The 24,880-nt window shown below is 43.2% G+C and overlaps 2 protein-coding genes across 4 annotated transcripts in view; one reads left to right on the top strand and one right to left on the bottom strand.

Moving 5' to 3' along the window:
• The window catches only part of LOC132864475 (NLR family CARD domain-containing protein 3-like), a 1,256,659-nt gene that overhangs the window by 1,138,973 nt on the left and 92,806 nt on the right, over window positions 1–24,880 (top strand). The gene's annotated exons all lie outside the window — the stretch shown is intronic.
• fam110b (family with sequence similarity 110 member B) overlaps window positions 1–24,880 on the bottom strand; it is a 131,046-nt gene that overhangs the window by 105,572 nt on the left and 594 nt on the right. For all 3 annotated transcript variants that reach the window (XM_060897908.1, XM_060897909.1, XM_060897910.1), the window contains one exon: window positions 24,037–24,132. The gene's annotated coding sequence lies outside the window, so the exon portion shown is untranslated. The remainder of the gene's footprint in view (window positions 1–24,036; window positions 24,133–24,880) is intronic.

The following is a 24,880-nucleotide window of genomic DNA, read 5'->3' as shown; positions in this document are numbered from 1 at the left end:
CGAGTTCCTATTGTTTGAAGAAGTGGTGTTCAAAGACATGGACAGTGTTGGATGAAAAGGCAGGATTTTATTGGACTGATCAGAATAGCAAAGCAAACTCAGAAATTTAGATTGTGTGAGTGTGGCCTGTCTAGTAGTTCTTTTAGCTGTGATGAGAAAGGCTCATAGCTATATACAGCATCTACGGTAAAATTAGCAAAGTGACTTCTGCTTCTTATTTCCAAACTTTATTTTTCTTCATAATGTCTCCATATCCATTCAATCAGGCAGTACGGTGGTGTAATGGTTAGCACTGTTGCCTCACAGTAAGAAGGTTCTGGGTTTGAACCTCACGGCCAATGGAGGCCTTTCTGTGTGGAGTTTACATGTTCTCCCTGTGTCTGCGTGGGTTTCTTCAGGGTGCTCCGGTCTTCTCCCACAGTCCAAAGACATGCAGGTTAGTTCATTTGGCTACTGTAAATTGCCCATAGGTGTGAATGTGTACCCTGCCACCAGATGAGGGTTTGGGTCCCTCTGGTGTGCTATAATCACTCGAGAATTCATGGAAGCTAGTTGTGAAATTTACAGAACGGCTTCCTGGATCGCCGACCCTCAACTATGAGGATGGAGACTGATTCATTTAATCAGAGGGTGTAGATCAGGGGTTCTCAACCTTTTCTACTTTAAGGCCCACCTATTCATACTTGTAATGAGTCAGGGCCCATTAAAAAAGATCCCCAGTTATTTTGGTTCATCTTTTCTATTAGAATCTAATAACCTATTGTAAAGTGTATTAATGGGATGCAACATCACTCCTTGTTACAGATGGGAGCCCTGGAATTAAATAAATGCCATAAAAACAAACTGTTTTTAATTGTAGGTATTGTATTTAAAACTGTATCGATGTGCCAGAAGCCAAACCATGCGTGCAGGGCATTCTCAGCCAAAAGGGATTAATGATCCAAAAGTGGAGTCTGGTACATTAACACAAGAACTTATTGCCATGTTTGTATTCAGCAAACAAGCAAGTTATTAAAGCTAAGAAGTACACTCAAAAGAATCAGATATAGAAACCACTCAATGGGCTAGAACCTTACATGCTAACAAAGAAGGATTTTTCCTATGAAATAAAAAATTGCTAGCTAAATTTAACATTAGTAGGATAAATTTATGAATACCAGATTTAGGACACTACAACATCCTGAACTATTCAGTATTTGGCTTCAAATTTGAAAAAAGAAATAATGGCCCACTAGATGGTGCTTCGCGGCTCACTAATGGGCCATGGCCCAGTGGTTGAGAAACACTGGTGTAGATGACATGGTATGATGATACCATGGCTATAACTAAAGTCACAGTGATTTGTACTAGCTCTTACAAACTGGGATGTCTGGTCACAGTGCCCTATAGATCTGGAATGGTAAGAGATTGAGAATGATGCTTAGTGAGGAAAAAAGCCCGTTTTTCATGGATCATTGTGGTTCAGTGATCCAGATTAGCGCTAAAAGTCATAGCAATGTAATTCAGCCCAGAGGTATTCTTCATGTGAAATTTGGTGATGATTGGTTGAAAACTGAGGGAGAAATGACATCCTAAAAAATGTCAGGAGGATAATAATAATAATAAGATTCCAAGTCAGAGTAACAATTTGCGCCAGCACTGCTTGGGCAAATTAATTAACAAATTGTAGGTCAGGGGCGGCATGGTGGTGTAGTGGTTAGCGCTGTCGCCTCACAGCAAGAAGGTCCTGGGTTCGAGCCCCGGGGCCGGCGAGGGCCTTTCTGTGTGGAGTTTTCATGTTCTCCCCGTGTCCGCGTGGGTTTCCTCCGGGTGCTCCGGTTTCCCCCACAGTCCAAAGACATACAGGTTAGGTTAACTGGTGACTCTAAATTGAGCGTAGGTGTGAATGTGAGTGTGAATGGTTGTCTGTGTCTATGTGTCAGCCCTGTGATGACCTGGCGACTTGTCCAGGATGTACCCCGCCTTTCGCCCGTAGTCAGCTGGGATAGGCTCCAGCTTGCCTGCGACCCTGTAGAAGGATAAAGCAGCTAGAGATAATGAGATGAGATGAGATTGTAGGTCAGAACTAAAATGGAGGAACTGAAGAAACCCTGGACCACAGCAATTTTGCAACATGCTACATCTAGAAAACAAGTTAGTTCCTGTTGTCACTTGCATTATAGCAGTGATAAAAAGTTGTTCCCTCACCAACCTCTTTGTATTCTCTCTATTGAAGTTAATAAGACAAAAAATGCAGCTTGTCATGTTACCAAGAAACCAGAAAGTTTAAACTCCTCTGTTCTGAAGATGCCAAGAAAAATGTAAAGTTACAGCTTCATTGGGTTGGGTGGCTTTGCCACAGGGGTAAGTGATGTGTAGTGCTGTAGCTATAGCTTAGTGCTGTAGCTTAGTTGTAGTTGATTGTTTCCAGTGTAAATCAACTCTGCCACATCCACTTTGCCACAACCACTGGCTAGCTCTCACCAGTGAACAGAGGAGCAGCTTTTGCATCAGTCTCCCCCTGCCAGTCAGAACCTCTCCTTACCCAAGACTCCTACATGGCCTCCTCATGGCCAACTCAGTAACTTGGGACTCAAAACCCAAGGCTGACTATGTAGGGGATCTCAGAGCAACAAGCAGCCCTAGAGGTGCGGTAGGCATGACCCACCGGTGTGTGGACACGCTCTGCCACCCACCAATGCTCGTCCCAGCTATGGGTTAAATAGACAAGGTAGATCACTACCTCGGGCGTATAAGAGCACAACTCTGTCCATCAGCAAGAGGGCACCTGTTGGATGTCACAGTAGCGGCCAGTGATCAGAAACAAGGAGTCCTGGGACCTGTGCAACTTGTCATCTCTGGTCGTAGACAGGGATGATGAAGGCGAAGGGCGGAGGTAGGATGCCAGTACACTGACTACCCTACAACGGCCACTGGACTATGAGAAGGACAACTCATATGACAAACCATACTGCAGGAGCTGCACCTGCAGTTATTATAGCAACAGAAAGACCATGATGGCGGACAGAAGTAACACTAGGGTTAGAGCCCCTAATATAGCTCCCACCACAGACCAAGATCCAATAGGATCTCATGATGACTTGTCTTCAAACCCGCAAGGAAGGAACAAGCCTGACAGAGGTACCTGTACAGGGAGAAGACTGGTCAATTGCAGTAACATCACAACAATATCAACACTTAATGTCAGAATCATAAAAGAAGCAAGATGTAGAGAGGAGTTGGCAACCAACCTGAGCTTGTATGGAATTGATGTTCTGGGAATCCAGGAACACTGCATTGTGCATGAGGAAGTGGTCAGGTATGAAGACATCAATGGCGGCATGCTCATAATAACATCCGCAACTAGAAACCAGGCTGGAGCTGCTGTTGGAGGAGTAGGGATTCTGCTCAGCTCTAAAGCAAGCAGTTCACTGGCAAAAGTTACACCAAACACAGAGCAGATACTTACAGCAAGCTTTCAAGGGAATCCAGCATCAACCATCATTGTCACCTACTGTCCAACCAACACGGCAGATGAAGACATAGTGAAAGCCCACTACGATGACCTGGCGAGGGCCATTGAATCCATTCCAGCTCACAACCTACTGCTGGTTGTAGGGGACTTCAATGCAAGAATAGGACCAGAGGATGCCAAATTCACATTCCATAAAGAAACAAATAAGAATGGTAGACAGCTGCTGGACCTGGCAAGCAAGAAGGATCTAGTCATTTCTAGCACCTACTTCCGCAAGAAAGCAGGAAAGCTCTGGACCTTTATCAGCCCAGGAGGCATCAAGTATCAGCTAGACTACATGCTAATATGTAGAAAGTGGTGCAACAGCATGCTGAACATGGAGGCATACAACTCCTTTGCAAGTGTTGGCTTGGACCACAGAATCGTATTTGCCAGGGTGAGACTCAGCTTGCAGAAAAAGAAAGCAGAGCCAAGAAAAAGACAGTATGACTGGAACTTGTTTAAGAGTAGAAGAGACATACAGGAGCTGTAGATGATTGAAGTACACAACAGGTTTCAACCACTACAGGAACTAGATGAATCTGCTACAGGCAGGTACAAGAGGTTCATCAAAGCCACTGAGGAGGCAGCAGAGAAGGTGGTCCCAATTAGGAAGAGAGGGAGAAAGACAAGGCACTCAGAGGACTCAAGGGTGACACATGCTAGAGACAAGTTGAATAGGGTGTATGAACGATCCAAGGAGGAGACAACTGTAGAGAACAGACAAGAGTACAGCCAGGCCAAAAAGAAGTTGAAGGAAACCTACATAGCAGTCGAAGAAGAAGATCTCAGCAACAAGATCAGAGAGGTCGAGAAGGCTCATGTGAATTGCAAGCATGGACAGAGCTGGAAACTCATAAACAACATCACTGACAGAAAGACAACTAGGAAGGGTCAGCTGGAAGGAAGTACACAAGAAGAAAGAATTGAGAACTGGTACAATCACTTCAAAACTCTTCTTGGAAATCCCCCTAGCATTACAGAGGAGGATGAGGAAATTCCTACTGTGTTTGAGGCTCTTGAGATAAAGGAGGGCCAATTTGATCAGGGGGAATATGAGAAAGCAAAGAAATCCTTGGCTGAAGGAAAGGCCAGTGAGGAAGATGGGATACCACCAGAAGTTCTGAAGAGATGTGAAGGGTTAGACGAAATCATCCTAGATTTCTGCAACAAGGCACTGATGAGGGGGGAAAAGCCTGAGCAGTGGTCCCTGTTAAACATCGTTCCTATACCCAAATCTGGTGATCTCAGACTGGGGAGCAACTACAGGGGCATCAACCTGAGCTCACTAGTAGCCAAAATCTTCGACAGGATGCTGCTAAACAGAATAAGGCCAGCTGTGGAAGAACATCTGAGACACAACCAAAATGGGTTCAGAGAAGGAAGATCGACTGTCAGACACATACTTGCTCTACGCAGCCTGATCGAGGGCATAAAGAGTCACAACTTACCTGCCACAATCACCTTCATAGACCTTAAGAAGGCATTTGACACCATCCATAGGGGCAAGATGCTGAAGATCCTGAAGGCCTATGTCATCCCAAAGCTAATAGTTAGCGCCATAGGCAGGTTGTATGAGGGCACCAGGGCTAAAGTGATAACTCCAGATGGGGACACCAGGCCCTTCGAGATACAAGCAGGAGTGATGCAAGGAGACACCTTGGCACCATACCTATTTGTGATAGTTTTGGACTATGCCCTCAGGGTAGCCATAGAGGGGAAAGAAGAGGAGCTAGGCTTCCAATTGGTGAGGAGAAGGAGTAGAAGAATTGGACCAAGAACAGTCACCGACCTGGACTTTGCTGATGATATAGCCCTCCTTTCAGAGGAAATCCAGCAAGCCCAGAAGCTACTCCAGAATGTAGAAACCTCAACTGCAAGGGTGGGCTTACAGATGAATGCAGGAAAAACCAAGTTCATGGCATTCAACCAACAGATGCCAGTCTGTATGAAGACCACAGATGGATCTGTACTCGAGAAAGTGGAAGACTTCAAGTATCTGGGGTCACACATGGAAAGCACCTCTAAGGACATCATCTCCTGAAAAGCAGCAGCATGGAGAGCCTGTAACAAGCTTGGGAAGATCTGGAAGTCAGACCTTTCAAGTAAGCTCAAAGTACGTCTCTTTCTTTCAATAGTGGAGTCAGTGCTCTTATATGGTTGTGAAGCATGGACAGTCACTCCTAAACTGGAGAAACAGCTAGACGGTTGCTATATGAGGATGCTGAGATGTGTTTATAGCATAAAATGGGACCAACACTGCACAAATAAAGAGCTGTATGCTGGACTTCCCAAACTATCCAATAAAGTGCGAGCCAGACGTCTGAGGTTTGCTGGACACTGTTTCAGAAATAACAAGGAAGTAGTGTCCAACTTGGTGCTGTGGTCTCCAGCACATGGGAAAAGGAGGCCTGGAAGACAGCCCCTTACCTATGTGGATGTGCTGAAAAGAGACACTGGTCTACAAGCTGGAAGGCTATGCAGGACAGGAGCTTCTGGGCTGCCAAGATGGTTCAGGTGGCAGAGGAGGACTGGCACCTGACATAAATAATAATAAATACAGCTTCACCTCTGACTGTTACAAAGTGCTGACACTGGAGACTCCTTCCATAAACGTTACACACAATTTTTAACCTGTTTATTATCTGCTGTATGAGTTTCTGTGAATGAGCTGTTACTATAGTGTCAGAAATTGCAAACTGAGGTGATGTGAGGACCCAAGAGCAGACTCAAGACAGGCAGTGTACAAAAAGGAAACTTCTTTAATGAAGTACAGGGCAAAGGTACAATAGGGCTCAGGCAAAAATCGGTGGTCAAAGAACGGGCCAAGAGGTCAAAACACAGAAGAGCAGGCAGGCACAGTCAGGGACAAAAACAGGACAGAAAAAAATCTTCACAAAAACTGAAGAAAACAAGGACAAGGGAAACCCAGGCAGAGGAAGCAAAAACACAATCCACAGGAACAGGTGGGCAAAACAGGGGCAAAAAATCGGACAGAAAACTAGGCAAAACACAGAACAATACAGGCAGGGGGAATCTAGAAGTCACAATATCAAAAGGCTGTCGCGAGGCAAGGAAAGTCTACAGGAGACAGTCTGGCAACAGAAGTAACTCCAAACAGCTCTTAAGTAGGCCCTGGCTGATGGGAGAGGAGTGGTAGCAGGTGTGGGAGTGCTGCTTCAGGGAAGATGGCCTCCAGCAGGGCAGGACTGAATTCCTGTCTAGGATCCAGCCTGGAGCCAGCATGGAAGTCCCACAAACTCAGGCATGGATGGACTGGACCGGACTGTGACATATAGAAATGATAACGTATCAGAACAAGCACACTATTATATGGTAAACCTGTGATGTGCAGCTGCACTATTGTCAGAGCTGCTGTGATAGAAAACTAATCAACACCTGCTAAGCAATCAGAATCCAGGACTCAGCTTTAATTTTTTTCTAGTAGCCACAGTCTTTCAACTAGCAACACAATTTTAGCAGTGTTAGCACTGTTAAGTGCCATTTTGCAGATTTCAGATTATAAATATAAAGCATTTACTACTTTACATGAGAGATTGAGAGAGCTGAGAGTTACCAGTTTTACATTATTCAGAAGTAGCGGTGATGATTAGCATGATTGCTCTGGCACTGTGGCTGCTGTCTCATTACCATTAGTGCTGTTAGAGTATTAAGTGAAATTGCAACTTATTTTAAATGATAAAAATCACATAAAGCTCACCATATTTATGATTTAGATATGTTTCATTCACACATATTAAATACTGTTATTATTTAATTCATGGGCATCGCCACCATTGAATGTGAAGGGGACGTGTCCCCTTCAAATTTTCATAATTCTTCGTTTGGACCCCCCCCCCATATTTAACATAAAATATTAGTTCACCCAGCTCCATTTCTATTGCTTCGTGAAAGAATCCATTTCACTTGATCGATAAGAGAATACACAGACCACTGAAAATCCACTCTGGGTTTTCCGGGCATTCCCTACAACAACTCACCGCATGCAAGTGAAGTGAATCTCAGCACGAGCAGAGACATTTTGGTGCAGCTGCTGGAAAGTGGAGGAGGTGACGTCAGCCCCATCGCCACCTCACAATGTCTAGCTTTTGATAAAACCTTATTCTTTTGTTATCTGCCCTCAAAATTAACCCTAGGACACGTTAAATTAATGTTCAACTAAACAATGAAATAAGCTTCGCCTAATGGGGTATTCTTGGTTGATGATGAATTGTTTGTAGTATTTGCTCCCTCCCCAGACACAATGGACATAAGGACATTCTTTACAAAGAAGCGGAAAGTCAGTCAGAATTTCCCCACAGGACAGGGTTTTTTTGTCCCAATGGAAATGTTAGTGCAGTTACCTGGCTAGTCAGCGTTAGGAGATGTATCAGCTAGCTTAATGTTAGCTATCATTTCATTCAAACCCAGTAGGCCTGCCTTACTGTAATGCCAAGAATGAGGTCAAGTCTGCTCTGATGATATTTATTGATTCCCTGTTGTGATTTGAAGAACTTGTTTTGTCTGGTCTTTGCCAGTTTTCTGGAAAGTAACATGGGAAATCAGTGTATGGGGAAGGAATAGTACAAAGGAAAGCGATGGAGAGAGATGGATGTTATTCCAGGTGGATTGTGAAGGAAAGGGGGATAAAAGTTATGAAGTGGTAGAAATTGTGGTGGCACCAATGTAAGAAGGAGTTATAGCTATAAATCTATTTGTTATACTAATCTGTAAATGTTACTGCAGTACCGCCATTGCATGTAGGTTGACAAAACTGCACTTGTTCATTGAGTGAAGTTCTCTTTTATGTGTCATTGCTTGACACAGTGTGAGTTTGTGTTATGAAGACTGCATGATGCCATGCCATTTTTGTTATGAGTATCACTAAATCGGAAAAAAGTAAAACGCACCCACTAAAGTCACTGTTGGTAGTTAACAAAATTGCACCTGTTCATTGTGTGAAGTTATTTTTTATGTGTCACCGTTGCTGGACACAGTGTGATTGTGTGTTATGAAGTTTGCATGATGCCATGTCATGCCTGTTCATTGTGTGAAATTATGAATATTCTTATTTTTAAACATACAGTTGAGTGTCACTACTGCTTGGCACAGTGGCATGTTGTGTTACATCTAAAACTAAATAAAAAAGGAAACACAAAATAAAAAGTAAAATGCACCCATAAAGTCATTGTTGGTGATAAATTGTGTCACATTCATCTCATTATCTTCGGCAGAGCAGTGGGTTTAAAAACAGGCTGATGAATATATGGACTAGTTAAATGAGGACTTATTGTTGAGTCTCTAAAATAGTCATTGAATTAAGTGACTTTTGTAGATAAAATTAGGTGTTTAACAACCTGTTAAAAATACACCAGAATGCAGGAAATGGCATCTAATTAATTAAAAATTTTCTGGGGGAGGACCCCCAGAACCCCCGCCAGTGTGTCCCCCCCACATTAAAAATGCTTCTGATGCCCCTGATTTAATTATTGTTATTACTTAACTGTTATTAATAACTTATTTACTGTTAATTACTGCTATTACTGTTATAAACCATTACTGTTATTAATAACTTATTATTTAAATTTTATTTAAAAAGATATTAAATACTCACAATATCCATCCTGGGTAATCAGACTCCCAAGACAGTTGAAGCGTGTTACTTGGCTTAGTTGGTTGTCCCCAAAGAAGATCACAAATTCCTCACCAGGTCTCTTACTGACTTTCATTACCTTGGTCTTCTTAATGTTGATCTTCACACCATATTCCACTGCAGTCTCCTGCATTTTATCCATCATGAGCTGTAGACCTTCAACTGAACTGGCTAAGACATACTAAAACATCAGATCAAGAATAGCTTGTGCGAAGGATGCGTTTTCTAAATGAAAGGAGTTGCTCACAAAAGCCTTCAGCCTTGATCTGAAGAAGATAATTATTAAGACTGTCATCTGGAGTACTCTACTGTATGGGGCTGAATCATGGTCTTTGAAGAAAGAGGATGTGCGGAAGCCGGAGAGCTGTGAGATGTGGCTTTGAAGAAAAGTCTTGAACATCTCTTGATCGGACAAAGTAAACAACGAAGAAGTACTACGACGTGTTGGTGAGAAGAGAGCTATCATATCTATTATCAATAGAAGACAGAGTAGATGGCTTGGTCATTCTCTATGGCCTGGTGATCTTCTCCTGCTAGTAATAGAAGGGATAATAGAAGGGAGGAGGCCTCCTGGAAGACCCTGAACAGGAATGTTGGACAGAGTAAAGAATGGCGGCCCCTATGTAATGGTCAAGAGATGCGCCATGGAATGGGAGCTATAAGGAAGGACCTGCCTGTAGGCAGAACACAAAGCGATATTAAATACTGTCCTCTGGGTTGGGAGTGAGTTGCTGCCCCAAGTGAAGGAGTTCAAGTATCTTGGGGTCTTGTTCATGAGTGATGGCAAAATGGAGCGCGAGATGGACAGGTGGATTGGAGCGGCATCAACAGTAATGCGGGCATTGTTCCGGTCTGTCATGGTGAAGAGGAAGCTGAGCCGGAAGGCAAAGGTTTTGATTTACCAGTCAATCTACATTCCAACCCTCACCTATGGTCATGAGCTTTGGGTAGTGACTGAAAGGATGAGATTGTGGATATAGGCAGCTGAAATGAGCTTTCTCTGTAGCGTGGCTGGGCTCACCCTTAGAGGTAGGGTGAGGAGCTCAGACATCTGAAGGGATCTCGAAGTAGAGCTGCTGCTCCTTCATGTCAAAAGGAGTCAGCTGAGGTGTTTTCGGGCATTTGATTAGGACACTTCCTGGGTGCCTTTCTTTGGAGGTTTTCTAGGCACATCCAACTGGGAAGAGACCTCAGGGTAGACCCAGAACATGTTGGAGAGATTATATGTCTCATCTGGCCTGGGAGCGCTTTGGGATCCCCCAAGAGGAACTAGAAAGCATTGCTGGGGAGAGGGACACCTGAAATACCCTACTTAGCTTGCTGCAACCATGACCCAACTTCAGATAAGCGGAAGAAAATGGATGGATTAAATACTGTTTGTAATGTTACTGTCCCCTTCTTGGGTCAAGACCTGTTTCCTGTCACGTCATGCAAGGACCTGGGCATCACCTTGGACCCTAGCCTGTCATTCAACGATCACATTGACTCTTTGACATCATCACTACTGGCTGGATTATGTGAAATTAACAGAATTAGACACTTATTCTCAAGGGATGTTCTCCAACTCATTGTAATCGCCCTGATGTTTAACAAGGTATTTTACTGTTCCACTGTATGGTCTGGTGCTACTAAAGCAAACATCCAAAGGCTACAACTTATAAAAAACTTCACTGCACAAGTTATAACAGGGGTAAGAAAGTTTGATCACATTTCGCCCACATTAAAGAAACTAAAGTGGTTATCAGTTGAGCAACTTTTATGATTTCGTGATGTTACCATGATGTCAAATGCTTAAAACAAATGGTGCCTGATTATCTCTGCCATAAATTAGCCAAGAGATCTGATACACATATTTACAACACAAGAGGAAAGGACAACATCAATACACCATGGTGTCACACAAAGACAGCCCAACGCTTCTTCTTCCATGGAGCCAAATCGTGGAACTCTTTACCTCACACACTTAGAGACTCCAATACCATCTGCCCTTTCAAGAGGAGTGTTAAAGAATTTTTAAAGCATATATGCAGAGCCATGGCCTCACTTTCGTTTATAAATGCCTTGAGACCTCAAGAATGGCACAGGAATAGTTTTAAGCATTAACAATAAATCTAATATCATAATTTTTATGATTAAAGTGATTTATATAGGTAGTGGTCTGAGTGAATGATCTTGACGTCCATAACATCACAACAGGAAGTCTATCGGTCTCATCGCCATTTCCGCTATACTAAAACACAGAGCTGATTGCAACTCTAATCTTCCATTTTGAGCTAATTTATCGCTATGCCACATAATTGTGTTGCTGCACCCACCAGCAACATGACAGAAGGTGGATTTATGTTGCATTCATGGCCCAAGAATGTTCAAACTGCAAAGATTTGGATGCATTTTGTGAGAAGTTCATGGGCACATTGGGCGCCTACGAAGTGGTCTCTCCTCTGCTCTGCACATTTTACTGAAGACTCGTACAAGACCTCTGATTTGTTGAGGAGCGTTGGCTATAAGCCCGTATTGAAAGAGAGTGCAGTATCAACAATTAAAGAAAAAGAAAACTACAATAAAAGGAAAGTATTTATTTTATTTATTTATTTTTTTTAAAGCAAAGTTCATTTGCACCAGTTCTCCCGGTTGTTGCTAAAACCCGGGATGGAATGGGACGTGACATATCACTTGGGCAGTGACCTCCCTGCGGTTGTTGCTAAAACTGGTGACGTCTCGTTCCGTCCCGGGTTTTAGTAATTGCCTGAGCTGAGCAGTAATGGCGGAGTACACAGTATGGAAACAATGGAGAATGAGTGAACCAGCCATCTTATTTCTAAACTGGATATTGCTGCCATCTCACCCTTACATGGAAGAAGTGAATGAACAGAGAACTGAACGAACAACTGAAAGTCAGATTGTTTCAAAACAATCAGCCACAAAATCGGCCTTCAAGAAGCGAGAACACAGACGGGTTACACTCCGACTCTCATTTGGATAAAACAGCATGTTGTTTACCTGCATTTAGATTAATCCATGTAACTTGTATTGTGTGTTTAAGTTAGCGGTATAAGATTATTTAATTTGCTTCAGAATGTGATTGTCTCAGTTCATCTGATTATTTAATGAGCCTTTTACATTTTATCAGTGAAAATGCATGCATGTATTTTGCATAAGTTAACACACCCATCCTTTTTTAATGAGAGTCAACCCACAATCAATGAAGTCAAATCAGTCTTAGTTGAGCAAGTCGGTAACGGTGTTTCTTACTTTCACCGTAAATTTGGGTGGCACGGTGGTGTAGTGGTTAGCACGGTCGCCTCACAGCAAAAAGGTTCTGGGTTCACGGCCGGCGAGGGCCTTTCTGTGTGGAGTTTGCATGTTCTCCCCGTGTCTGCGTGGGTTTCCTCTGGGTGCTCCGGTTTCCCCCACAGTCCAAAGACATGCAGGTTAGGTTGACGTGGGGTGGCCTTGGGCTGAGGTGCCCTTGAGCAAGGTACCGAATCCCTGACTGCTCCCCGGGTGCTCTGGTGTGGCTGCCCACTGCTCTGTGTGTGTGTGTGTGTGTGTGTGTGTGTGTGTGTGTGTGTGTGTGTGTGTGCGTGTTCACTGCTTTAGATGGGTTAAATGCAGAGGATGAATTTCACTGCGCTTGAAGTGTGTATGTGACAAATAAAGGTTTCTTCTTCTACATTTTTATTTATATGACTTTGGTCTATAGCTGTAAAAGGCCTCGGCCTTAAAACCGGTTACCGCTGTGACGTCACGCACTCAGGGCTGGCTGGCTCAGCAGGGCAGCTCAAATATAAACTTTGCGGTCGATTTTAACTCTCAAAAAAAAAATATATATATATATATATATATATTCCCATTTATGCAGCAAAAAGAGTCAAGGATGGAGATACTATCCACTCAGAAATGTATTTAAAAATAAAGGCTCTGGGTATCTGCTTTAAGGAACAATGACATTTAATACTTATATTTGATATGTATTTATATTCATAGGCTTTTACAATTATTATATATTGTTTAATTTATTTTGTAAATTAATTTCTGAAAATCCATTGGGGAAGAAGTTAATAAAATTGTATTGTATATGGTAACATGATTAACCCATAAATCAAACGCTAGTAGTAATGGGATAAAGTTATCATTATTTAGCACCAGATAGCAGTGTTAAGTTTTAGTAGGTGACAAACTGAAACTGTGTAAAACAATCCTTTCGCGCGCTGTTCTGCAAGAGCATAACCGAGCTTACACCTAAAACCTGTTTATTAATTTGCTCTAAGGTTAAGTGATGGAAATGGAAATGGAAAACGTTCAGCTGGATGGCAACTCTCCTGGAAAACAGAGCAGCTGGAAAAGCGAGCGGCTCCACTGAGTCACGCTCTCAGAGAACAAAGTGATGTTTTTATGCTTTGAGTTCTTGTTTTTTTTTCTTTCTTCTTGTAAATGTTTCAGATCAAACTTCATGCTGCAACCTGCGCAGGCAATTCAACATAAACTCGACACCCAAACTATCTGTGAACAAACATACATGCTTTCATTTTGTTTTCAGGTTTCATTGTGAACATTGTGTCTGTGTGAGGATCTGAAGGTTCTTACGCAACAGATCCCTCAGAGGAACGTCTGGGTTTTTTTTTTTTTTGCTGATTCAATGCGAAATTCCCTCCAAACTTCCATCACACTGCATCTGCAACCAATCCGAAGCATTATGTAGGTCATGTTCCCACACTGGCAGGCATGAACTCCGGCCAAGCAACGGGTGCGTCCAATTAAACCCCTCTCTCTGTACAGTTCATTGAGGACACAGAGACGTGCAATGATGAAACGAGATATTACAATTTTGGATACGAGCAAGTCTAATAATGAAAACTTTTTTTCCTTTTCAATGAAACTTCAGGAGGGGAGGAAGAGTGAAGCTGGAGCTCATCAAGGAGGGATTTGTAGGATTTTCCAAAAATGAGCGATGGAACAAAAGATTGGAGAGAAAGTGCAAGACTGTCTTCTCAGATAGCAAATGAAGGCATCTGAGGGGACAGGAGAGAGAGATGGCAGAGATAGTGAGTAATTTTCTTTATGTTTATATTTTCCTCCTCTCAACATTCCTCTGAGTCGACCATCCTACAGATTACAGAGATGCATTTGTTCAAGAAGGAAGAGTCAGAGAGAGAGAGAGAGAGAGAGGACTTTCCAGTTTTTAGTTCAAACGGTTTTTTGGTCACGCCTCCTTCACTGTGACAGACAGGCACATGGACCACGCCTCCTTTAATTAGACTGAGAGAGACAGAGACAATTCCTATTTCTTTTGGAGTGACAGATAGAGAAGCCACACCTCCTTCACTGGGACTGACCATTTCTAAGAGATGTCAGACTTTTCAATAAAAAACAAAAACCTTACAAATGAGCACAGAGGCGAGTAACTGAGGATTAACAAGTCCTGGTGAAAGGCACAACAGTGGCAATCTGGCAGTCATAGGATTTAAACCTTTCTAGAAATGCCCATACAGATGGAACCAGGACTCATAATGAGAAGGGGAAGAAAAAAGCTGTTGAGATTCCTCAAGGGAAGTCAATACATCTCTTACTGGAGCATAAAGATACTTTCCATCCTCCCTGGAACAAAGTTACAGAGGTGGGTGGGGGAACAATTACTTATAGCTGCTATAATGTAAGTGACAACAGGAACTAAAACATTTAGCACAGGGACATACTGTTACAGGAAAATAATGGGGGGGGGGGGGGGGGTGTCCATAACGTGGTGTGATGAAGCAGGGTTCCTGTTGCCACCCCAAAGTTGATGATTGTCCTGTAACAGCACTTCATCACACTAAAAGATTGTGTTGTGATTATTTTCCACAGCGTCATTACTATCAGCATGTCCCAAAGTGTTTTATTCCTTATAGCCTACTAACTATTTAGCAGAATACAGTCATAAGGTCCATCATCTGTCATGTAGGCGAAGGTCTGCTCATAAAATCAGATTAAACAGATTTCTTTCCCCTTCAGTGTGAGGTGGATGAAAAATATCTGCTACCATCTAGTGGTCAACACACATTTTCAGCACATGTGTTTTTCAGTTGTAGGAAGGAAAAAAAAAGACAATACAAATGACATACAAATAAAAAAAACACAAATAAGCAAAATAGAACTAATCTTTATAACTGTACATATACAAAAATTTCTAACTAAATAACAGGGCAGCATTTATTTGTGTGTGTTTTATGTTACATTAATGGCATTTAGCAGACACTCTTATCCAGAGCGACATACAACATACCCAGAGCAGCCTGGGGTTCAGTGCCTTGCTCAAGGGCCCTTCAGCCATTCCTGCTCGTCCAGAGAATTGAACCAGTGACCTTTTGGTACCAAAGCTGCTTCTCTAACCATTAGGCTATGGCTTTCCTTAAGTTTTAGAGAAACGGAAAGAGGACGAGTTGTACAGTCTGATTTCTAGTGGAATTAAAGATAAGAGAATATGGGAATTTAAAAACAAACTGGGCCTCATTCATTAACATGTGCACAGGAATGTTCTTTCTTTCTGCACAAAATCATGGCCAGATTCATGACACATGCACACTGGTCAATTTTGTTCTCACCACCTTGCATATGTTTATGAATCAGAAACATTCTTAATTGTCTGCCATCTGCAACCTGCATACTAACACACCTCTATTTCTCTATATAAGGACATTTGTTTGGTGTATCATGAAGAGAATGGTGTGCTGAACAGAGAAGTTGAAAGGAGTTGGAGTTCCAAGAGATGGCCCCAAAAGGTAAAAAATCATTAGAATTTTAGTGCTGCAGATATTGAAGTAATTGTGTCAGAGGTGTTAGCCAGAAAAGTGTATCCTTCAGAGTGACCATGTTTTAAAAAATGAGGCCTGGGCTGCAATAACTGAGACTGTGAATGCTGTTTCCCCTGAGGTTCGGAAAGTGGCACAAGTAAAAAAAAAAATAATAATAATAATTTTTAAAAATTAAAAGGTTTAACATTAAAGTTGATGCCAAAAAGTGACTTGCAGACTATAAAAACAATAAGGGAACAGGAGGAGGACAAGGAATACCAGATCTGACTGCCCAGGATGCAGTGTTGTAGTCAAGTCACTAAATCTCTAGTCCGAGTCCAGTCTTGAGTCCCCAGTGTTCAAGTCCAAGTCAAGTCCAAGTCATTAAAGAAAATTTCGAGTCGAGTCCAAGTCGAGTCCACTATTGATCTAAGTTGAGTCTGAGTCAAGTCTCAGAACAAGACTCCAACCACACCATTTGATGGTGGCTGTTGCTGCCTTTAGGTGAAACTGTTTACGGTGCGCACAAGAGAATCTGCTTGGCATGCACGCTGTCCAGAGCGTGCCTGAGAGTCTATCTGATGCATGCGCCAAGGTGCACAGGTGTTTATGTAGATAATTAATGTAATTAATGTAGATATAAATATCTTTTGCCAAATTATTATGGCATGTTACAAAATATAAAGAAAATATCAGAGTCCTTGTCTCCAATTTACGAGTCCAAATGCAGTTAATGTATGAATCCGAGTCCAAGTCTGAATCATCAGTGCTCATGTCCAAGTCAAGTCATAAGTCCTTAAAATTAGGGCATGAGTCGGACTTGAGTCCGAGTCCTGGACTTCAATACTACAAGCCTGCCAGAATGAGCGGCTGGCAGCAATTATTAGGCAGTCATCATAAAGTGGGATTTGTTCAAGGAATGAGGGAGAAAGTGATGACCTCCACCAAGAACCATCACCCAGAGGTAATATATTTCACAATTGTTAAGATATTGGCAATTGCTTGTGTCTTTTGTAATTAACGAGTGCAATTCAGTCAGAATAAATTATATTAAAGAAGAAGCCTATATTTGTCACATGCACACTCAAGCACAGTAAAATTCATTCTCTGCATTTAACCCATCTGAAGCAGTGAACACACACACACAGAGCAGTGGGCAGCCATACTGCAGTGCTCAGAGAGCAGTTATGGGTTAGGTACCTTGCTCAAGGGCACTTCAGCCCAAGGCCACCGCATGTTAACCTGACTGCATGTCTTTGAACTGTGGGGAAAACTGGAGCACCCAGAGGAAACCCATGCAGACACGGGGACAACATGCAAACTCCACACAGAAAGGCCCCCCGTTGGCCACTGGGCTCAAACCCAGAACCTTCTTGCTGTGAGGTGACAGTGCTAACCACTACACCACTGTGCCTATTTAAATGAAAATAGAATTGCTGCCTACAAAAAAGTAATTAATTAGGATAAAAAATATCATTTGTAGGCCTGGATGATGGAGGAGCAGAGGTTAGACAAGCAGCCTTGGACCCAAAGGGTTGCTGGTTTGATTCCTGGGACCAGCAGGAAAAATGTGAGGGGAACTGAGTGAGTGAACAGCATTACATTACATTACATGGCATTTAGCAGATGCTCTTCTCCAGAGCGATGTACAATGAGTGCAATAATCAGGTACAAGAAGTGCTGAACTTCTAGACAAGAAAGTGCTAGTGCCAAGTGACAGCAATACTTAATGTAATATGCTGTTGAAATACCAACACTCATACAGCCAAGCAAACAAACCAACCATACAAAATATAACTAAATGGAGAACTCAAAACAGCTAACCCCAGGCTAGACTGTACACAGCCTGGGTTGGTCTAGACTGAAATGCAGTTACACAGAGGGCAGGGAAGCAGGGGAGAGGTGCAACCTGAAGAGGTGAGTCTTCAATCTGCACTTGAAGGTGGTCAGGGAGTCAGCAGTTCTGACCTCAACAGGAAGGTCATTCCACCAACAGGGAACCAGGACAGACAGTAGTCTTGAATGGGCTGGGCAGAAGCAGAGTAGAGGAGGGGCCAGGTGACCAGTAATAGTGGAGCGTAAGGATCTGGCTGGCATGTAGGGGTGGATCAAATTCTGGAGGTATGCTGGCCCTAACCCCTTGAGAGCCTGGTAAGCTAGCACCAATGTCTTAAATTTGATGTGAGCTATGATAGGTAGCCAGTGCAGGTTGGCAAACAGAGGGGTGAAATGGGAATAGCGAGGGAGGTTGTAGACCAGGTGAGCTGCAGCATTCTGGATGAGCTGCAGGGGTCTAATGGCAGAAGCTGGAAGACCAGCAAGGAGAGAGTTGTAGTAGTCCAAGCAGGAGAGGATCAGTGCTTGGATCAGGAACTGAGCAGAGTGGGTGGTAAGAAATGGGTGGATCCTTCAGATTTTGTAGAGGAGGAATCTTCATGTCTGGGTCACTGCAGCGATGTTCACTGAGGAGGAAAGTTTGTCATCAAATATGACCCCTAGGTTCATCACACTGGGTGAAGGTGACCTAGAGATGACAATGTTCGGGGGGGGGGATGAAGCAGGAATGTAGATTACCTCTATCTTGCCTAGGTTGAGCTTCAGGTGATGGTTTTCCCTTTAGCTCTCTAGATGTCACACAGGCAACCAGAGATGCAGGCAGAGATCTATGTGTCAGAAGGAGGAAAAAGAAACAGCTGGGTGTCATCAGCATAGCAGTGATAGGATAGACCATGAGCAGAGATAATCAGGCCAAGAGACTGGGTGTAGAGGGAGAAGAGAAGCAGACCAAGGACTGAATCTTGAGGGACACTAGTGGTAAGTGGGCATGGTGCTGATACAGTACCAGACCAGGTACCTTGGAAGGAGCGACTAGAGAGGTAGGACTTAAACCAGTATAGGGCTGTCCCACAGATCCCTAGAGCTGATAAGGATGACAGGAGGATAGAGTGATCAACAGTGTCAAATGCAACATAAAGGTCTAAGAGAATCAGGATGAGGAGAGGGAAGCAGCACATGCTGCATGAAGTGCCTCACTGACAGAGACTTGGTTGAATGTCCAGCTCAGAAGCCAGACTGGTTGGGATCCAGGAGGTTGTTCTGTGATAGAAAAGAGGAAAGTTGGTTGGCAACAGCACATTCAAGTGTCTTTGACAAGAAGGGGAGAAGAGAAACAGGGTGGTAACTCTGGATGACAGAGGGGTCTAAGGTGGGTTTTTCCAGCAGAAGGGTGATGTGGGCCTGTTTGAAGCAGGAGGGAAAGTATCCAGAAGACAAGGAGGAGTTGATGAGGGAGGTGATAAATGGAAGGATGTCAGGAGCAATGGTTTGGAGCAATGATGAGGGGATAGGGTCAAGGACACAGGTGACTGGACGGTGAGAGAGCAGGACCTGGGAGATATCTGAAGTGGAAAGAGGGGAAAAAAGCAGAGAGCAAGGGAGAAGAGACAGGGAGGGTGGAGAGGGGGTGGGAGGGTGAGGCAGGCGTGGTGAAAGAGTTGTAGATGGCTATGATCTTCTCAAAAAAGGTCGCAAAGTCCTCTGCAGTGATGGAGGACTGACAGCACTTTCCACTCCCTCTGTATCATGTCTGAAGTGCCATTGAGCAAGGCACCTAACCCCCAACTTCTCCCCCGGCACTGTAGCATAGCTTTCCACTGCTCTGGGTATGTGTGTGTGCTCATTGCTCACTTGTGTGTGTATGCATGTGTTCACTGCTTCAGATAGATTAAATGCAGAGGAGGAATTTTGCTCTGCTTGAGTGTACATGTGATAAATAAAGGCTTCTCCTTCTAGGATGAAGTGCAGTCATCAACCTCTCACTCCCAGTTGTCAGCGCCAGCCACACAGTCCACTTCCAGGCCTCTTTCATGGAGTCTTGTTGGCATGCCCATGAGATTGTACAAAATCAACAGGCTCTCCTGGATGCAGTGAAGGAAAGTGCAACAGGAATAGAAATTAAAGCCGCAAGCGGCCTCGACGGGCCCTCGCGCCAGCGGCCAAGGGGGGCGGGGGCATGCGTCCCCGTGAAAAACCTTCCATAGCTTCTTCGGCAAGAGACATTACTCCCAGAATGGCGACAAACCACAGAAATGGACACATGGCAACAATAGGGTCTCGCACTGAACGGTGCTCGGGGGGCGCTATAGAGGCCCTGAGGCCTGCCTGGATCTGGGCTTCTGGTTCTCAGTAGCGGTGGCAGTCTAAGAAAAAGGAGCCAAATTTCGTGCGTTGTCGACCACGGCAAGCGCCCCAATAAGGGTCTTGGAAAGAGTTTGCTTGCCAAGTTTGACAAATCAGAAGCTGCAATATCATTTTTGCCATAACCAGCACCCCCAGGGGCGAAAGAGCACAAAATGTGGCGTATATGTCAGGTGAGCTATGAAGAGTTTGCGTATGAAGTTTGATGACAATTGAGAAAATAGAAGATGAGATATAGATTTTTGAAGAATAAATTTTCTGGTTTTTCCCATGTCAGTAGGTGGCGCTATGCTGTACATGAGCGATCATGAGTTGGAAAAATAAGTGTCTACAACAGCAACGTACTTTCACAAGGTAGTGGTGTGAAGGAAAAGCATTATGGAATTATTTACCAAAAACCCGTTTTGGAGCAATTGCGTCGGAAAAATAGCGCCCCCCATGGACGAAAATTCCCAAAATGTGGTATAAATGACATGGGAGGCAGGAAGAGGGTGGCCGTGAAGTTTGACCAAATTTGAGGAAAGATTGGATTTTTTGCCCAAAAATAGCACCCCCAGTGGCGAAAGTGCACAAAATTTGGCCGATATGTCAGGTGACCTATGAAGAGTTTGCGAATGAAGTTTGATGACAATTGAGTAAATAGAAGATGAGATATAGATTTTTGAAGAATAAATTTTTTGGTTTTTCCCATGTCAGTAGGTGGCGCTATGCTGTACATGAGCGATTATGAGTAGGAAAAATAAGTGTCTACAACAGCAACGTACTATCACAAGGTAGTGGTGTGAAGGAAAAGCATTATGGAATTATTTACCAAAAACCCGTTTTGGAGCAATTGCGTCGGCCAAAAACAGCGCCCCCCATGGACGAAAATGTCCAAAACGTGGTATACATGACATGGGAGGTAGTAAGAGGGTGGCCGTGAAGTTTGACCAAATTTGAGAAAAGATTGGAATTTTTGCCCAAAAATAGCGCCCCCAGTGGCGAAATATCACAGACATTGGGTAACATGTCAGAAGCCCAATGAGTGATTTGCGTGTGAAGTATGAGCAGTTTTGAGCAATCGGAAGATTTGTTATGAATTTTTAAGCATGTAAAATTTTGCATCGAAAATTGATTGACGTATAACTTCTGAACGGTTGATCCTACGTGAAACGTATTTAGTAACTTTTGTCAGCCATGTCTGTAGATGAAGTGTATCAATTTTGGTGACATTCCTATGAACGGTCTAGGAGGAGTTGCGCCGTCTTCGTGGCCATGCATTTCGCACAAAAGTGAAATTACCTCACTTCCTGTTGGGCGTGGCTAATGCATTGGCATTACATTTTTGTCCGGCTTAGTGAGATACATAAGCGTACCAAATGGCATGCCACTACTACAAACTACATGGCACCCAGGCACCTTAATGCGGGAGGCCAAAATCACAACGACTTAGGGGGCGCTATAGAGGCCCTGAGCCCCGACCAAGTTTGGGCTTCTGGTTCTGAGTAGCGGTGGCAATTCTCGGAACTGGTGCCAAATTTCGTGCGTTTTCGCCCATGGCAAGCGCCCCGAAAATGGCCCAACAGCGGAGAAAAATAAAGAAGAAGAAGAAGACAGAAGAAGAAGAAGAAGAAGAAGAAGAAGAAGAATAGTGAACTCTTACAAGAACAATAGGGCCTTCGCCCATAGGGCTCGGGCCCTAAATATTAATGAAACACTAAAACAGTTATTGGATGTCCTTGCAAATAAATAAGTGCATGATTAAATGTGTATGTGTCATTTGCTTCAGAAAAGTTAAGATAACCCCATAAGGAAAAGTGAATTTTCACAAATTTTGAAATAAGGCATTTTAACTTATCATCATTAACAAAGATGCTGCATTAAAGCATTGAGCCAGCACTGCAGCCCTGCCAGGAAGCATTTGGCTGTGTGTCTTCGATTAAGAGCTAGGTTGTGCAGGACACAGCATGCCAGGATAATTTAGCACACCTTCTGAGGTGTATAAAGGAACTTGCTGCCAGCTGTACTCAAGCACATCCAACAACCCTTGAGCTGCCGAAATGTGCACTCTATTACAGCGCATATGTGGACAAGGATGTCATTTATAGCGCACCTCTTGAGGTGTTTGAGAGTTGGTAAAGGGAGTAATCAGTCAGGGTTTTAGGCCATATCCCTCATCACCCAAATAATGTAACATACAGTAGCATAAACAGAATAGAGTATTTACACTTAATAAAATATAAAAGATGGTCACCAACAAGCCACCTGTCCCTTACAGCTCCTGCCTCCAAGCGTGTTTCCACTGTGCTGTTGTGTAGAATAAAGGTGTCACGGGTGCCTCCTCGCCAATGGGCCACAAAGTTCAGGATGCGGCAATCAGCATCACAGATTACCTGCATGTTGATTGAATGATAGTTTTTTTTCTGTTCATAAATTGCATGGAGTCTGTAGATGGAGCTTTAATGCGCACATGGGTGCAGTCTATTGCTCCAACAGTATTTGACATTCCAGCAATGCTATGGAACCTCCTTTGGGCGGCACGGTGGTGTAGTGGTTAGCACTGCCGCCTCACAGCAAGAAGGTTCTGGGTTCGAGCCAAGTGGCCGACGGGGGGCCTTTCTGTGTGGAGTTTGCATGTTCTCCCCATGTCTGCATGGGTTTCCTCTGGGTGCTCTGATTTCCCCCACAGTTCAAAGACATGCAGTTAGGTTAACATGGGTCAGCCTTGGGTTGAAGTGCCCTTGAGCAAGGTACCTAACCCCTGACTGTTCCCTGGGTGCTGTAGTATAGTTGCCCACTGCTGTGGGTATGTGTGTGTGTTCATTGTTCACTTGTGTGTGCATGCATGTGTTCACTGCTTCAGATGGATTAAATGCAGAAGACAAATTTCACTGTGCTTGAGTGTGCATTTGACAATAAAGGCTTCTTCTTCTTCTTTGAGAGGCCTAGGCACATGCAAGAGGGGTTATGTCTATACCCTGGGCAATTGGGCCACCTGATCTCTCTCTGCCCAGTTCAGCCTAAAGGGGGAGGCTCACCAGTAGCTGTAAGGATGCTGCTGAGCTCTAAACCTCAGTTACCCACTCCACATCCACAGCTGTAACTTTCTGCCATGCTCTCATTCAACCAGGTCTCCTGGGAGCTCCAGGCGTTCACTGATTCCAGGGCAGAAGGAAACTTCCTCAATCAGGCCTTTGCTCAGCAGATTGGCATTCCTCGAGAACCAGCCACAAACTAAAGTGTGCTGAAGTTGTAAGAGGAAAAACCACTAATGATGAATCAGCAACAGGTGGTGTACAGTTTCCAATGTGACACTTGTGATGAGAGTTATATTTGTTACACCTGTAGAAACTTGCATGAGCAAGTCGAGGAGCATAAAGGGGTGTCTTCACATATCAGTAAACATGCCAGGACAGCACACGGGATTGCAGCTAAAGCTATTAATAAGAACTTTGTTGTCTTAAGAAAGTGTCAGAGTAAATTGGATTGCTTGTTGTATGAAATGCTCTGCATTAGAGAAAGAATACCAACTCTCACTGTGTAATCAGTCTCCTTACAGGCCAAAATTTTGTTTAGCATTATGCTAACCTATATGTTTTGGCACTGAATTATCTTACGAACACTCCCTTGATCATGGTGTCTGGGTGGCACCAAAACACTGCGTTTTTTTCCTTAATTTTAAGTATTTTTTTTAAATCTTCCCTTATAAATAATGCTAATACTTTGTGATTTTATGCAGTTTTGTTCCTGCTTACTTCGTATTTCTGTGATATGAATTTTATGGCTCTCTTACTGTGGGGTTATTTATTATGTGTGTGTGTGTGTGTGTGTGTGTGTGTGTGTGTGTGTGTGTGTGTGTGTGTGAGAGAGAGAGTGAGAGAGAATGTAAGTGAAATATAAACATTTCTGAAATAAAATATAGGAGGAGTGTTTTCATTCCTCACCTTAATAGTGTCCACAGTCTGTTTCAGCTCCTGCACCTCCTTCTGCTTCTCCTGGATCCTCTGCTGGGATTTCATCTGCTCCTCCTTTAGCTCATTCTGAGAACAAATAAAAATATATTTAAATACATTTAATCATCTTCTACAGAATTATAGTAATAAAACTAAAAATAATAAAATTATAAATGTAATCCAATGAAAATCAGAAACATTGCCTCTAGAACTAACTAAAATAAAAAAGAGACCCAAAATAAAGTCGCTTCTATGTTCGTATTGATTCGGCACTTATTAAATGATGAGTTCTGGTTTTGTGTGAAAATGGCAGCAATAACAATGTTATTTGTGTTACACAAACATTCACATCATTCAGCAATATTCTCTGTCCTGAAATACACCATGAATCCACGGACATTCAGAAAGATCAAGTTCTTACTTTATTACCTCTCCACCATTAAATGGGTTCTGAAATAACTAAAGGTTGTGATAAAGACCAGGCCTGAACACTAGCTGTTGTCAGTAAACACAGTGCCACACGACACAGACACACAGCTCAAGGCTCAGTCCTGAACTCGGGTTCGTGTTTGTGGGGAGATTTACATGCTACATGGTTGTGCGGGTTTTCTTCAGGTTCTCTGGTTTCCTTCCCTTCACAAAAACATGCAGGCAAGTGGATTGGCTTCACTAAATTGCCCCAGGTGTGAATGAGTGTGTGTGTGTGTGTGTGTGTGTGTGTGTGTGTGTGTGTGTGTGTGTGTGTGTGTGTAAATGTAAATTAAATATAAACATTTGAAATAAAATATATTAGAAATTCACAGAATTAAAACAAATCAGACTTCAGACTTTCAAG

This window comes from Neoarius graeffei, chromosome 17, assembly GCF_027579695.1.
Source record: "Neoarius graeffei isolate fNeoGra1 chromosome 17, fNeoGra1.pri, whole genome shotgun sequence".
NCBI lineage: Eukaryota > Metazoa > Chordata > Actinopteri > Siluriformes > Ariidae > Neoarius > Neoarius graeffei.
This window is presented reverse-complemented; position numbering and strand designations above follow the sequence as displayed.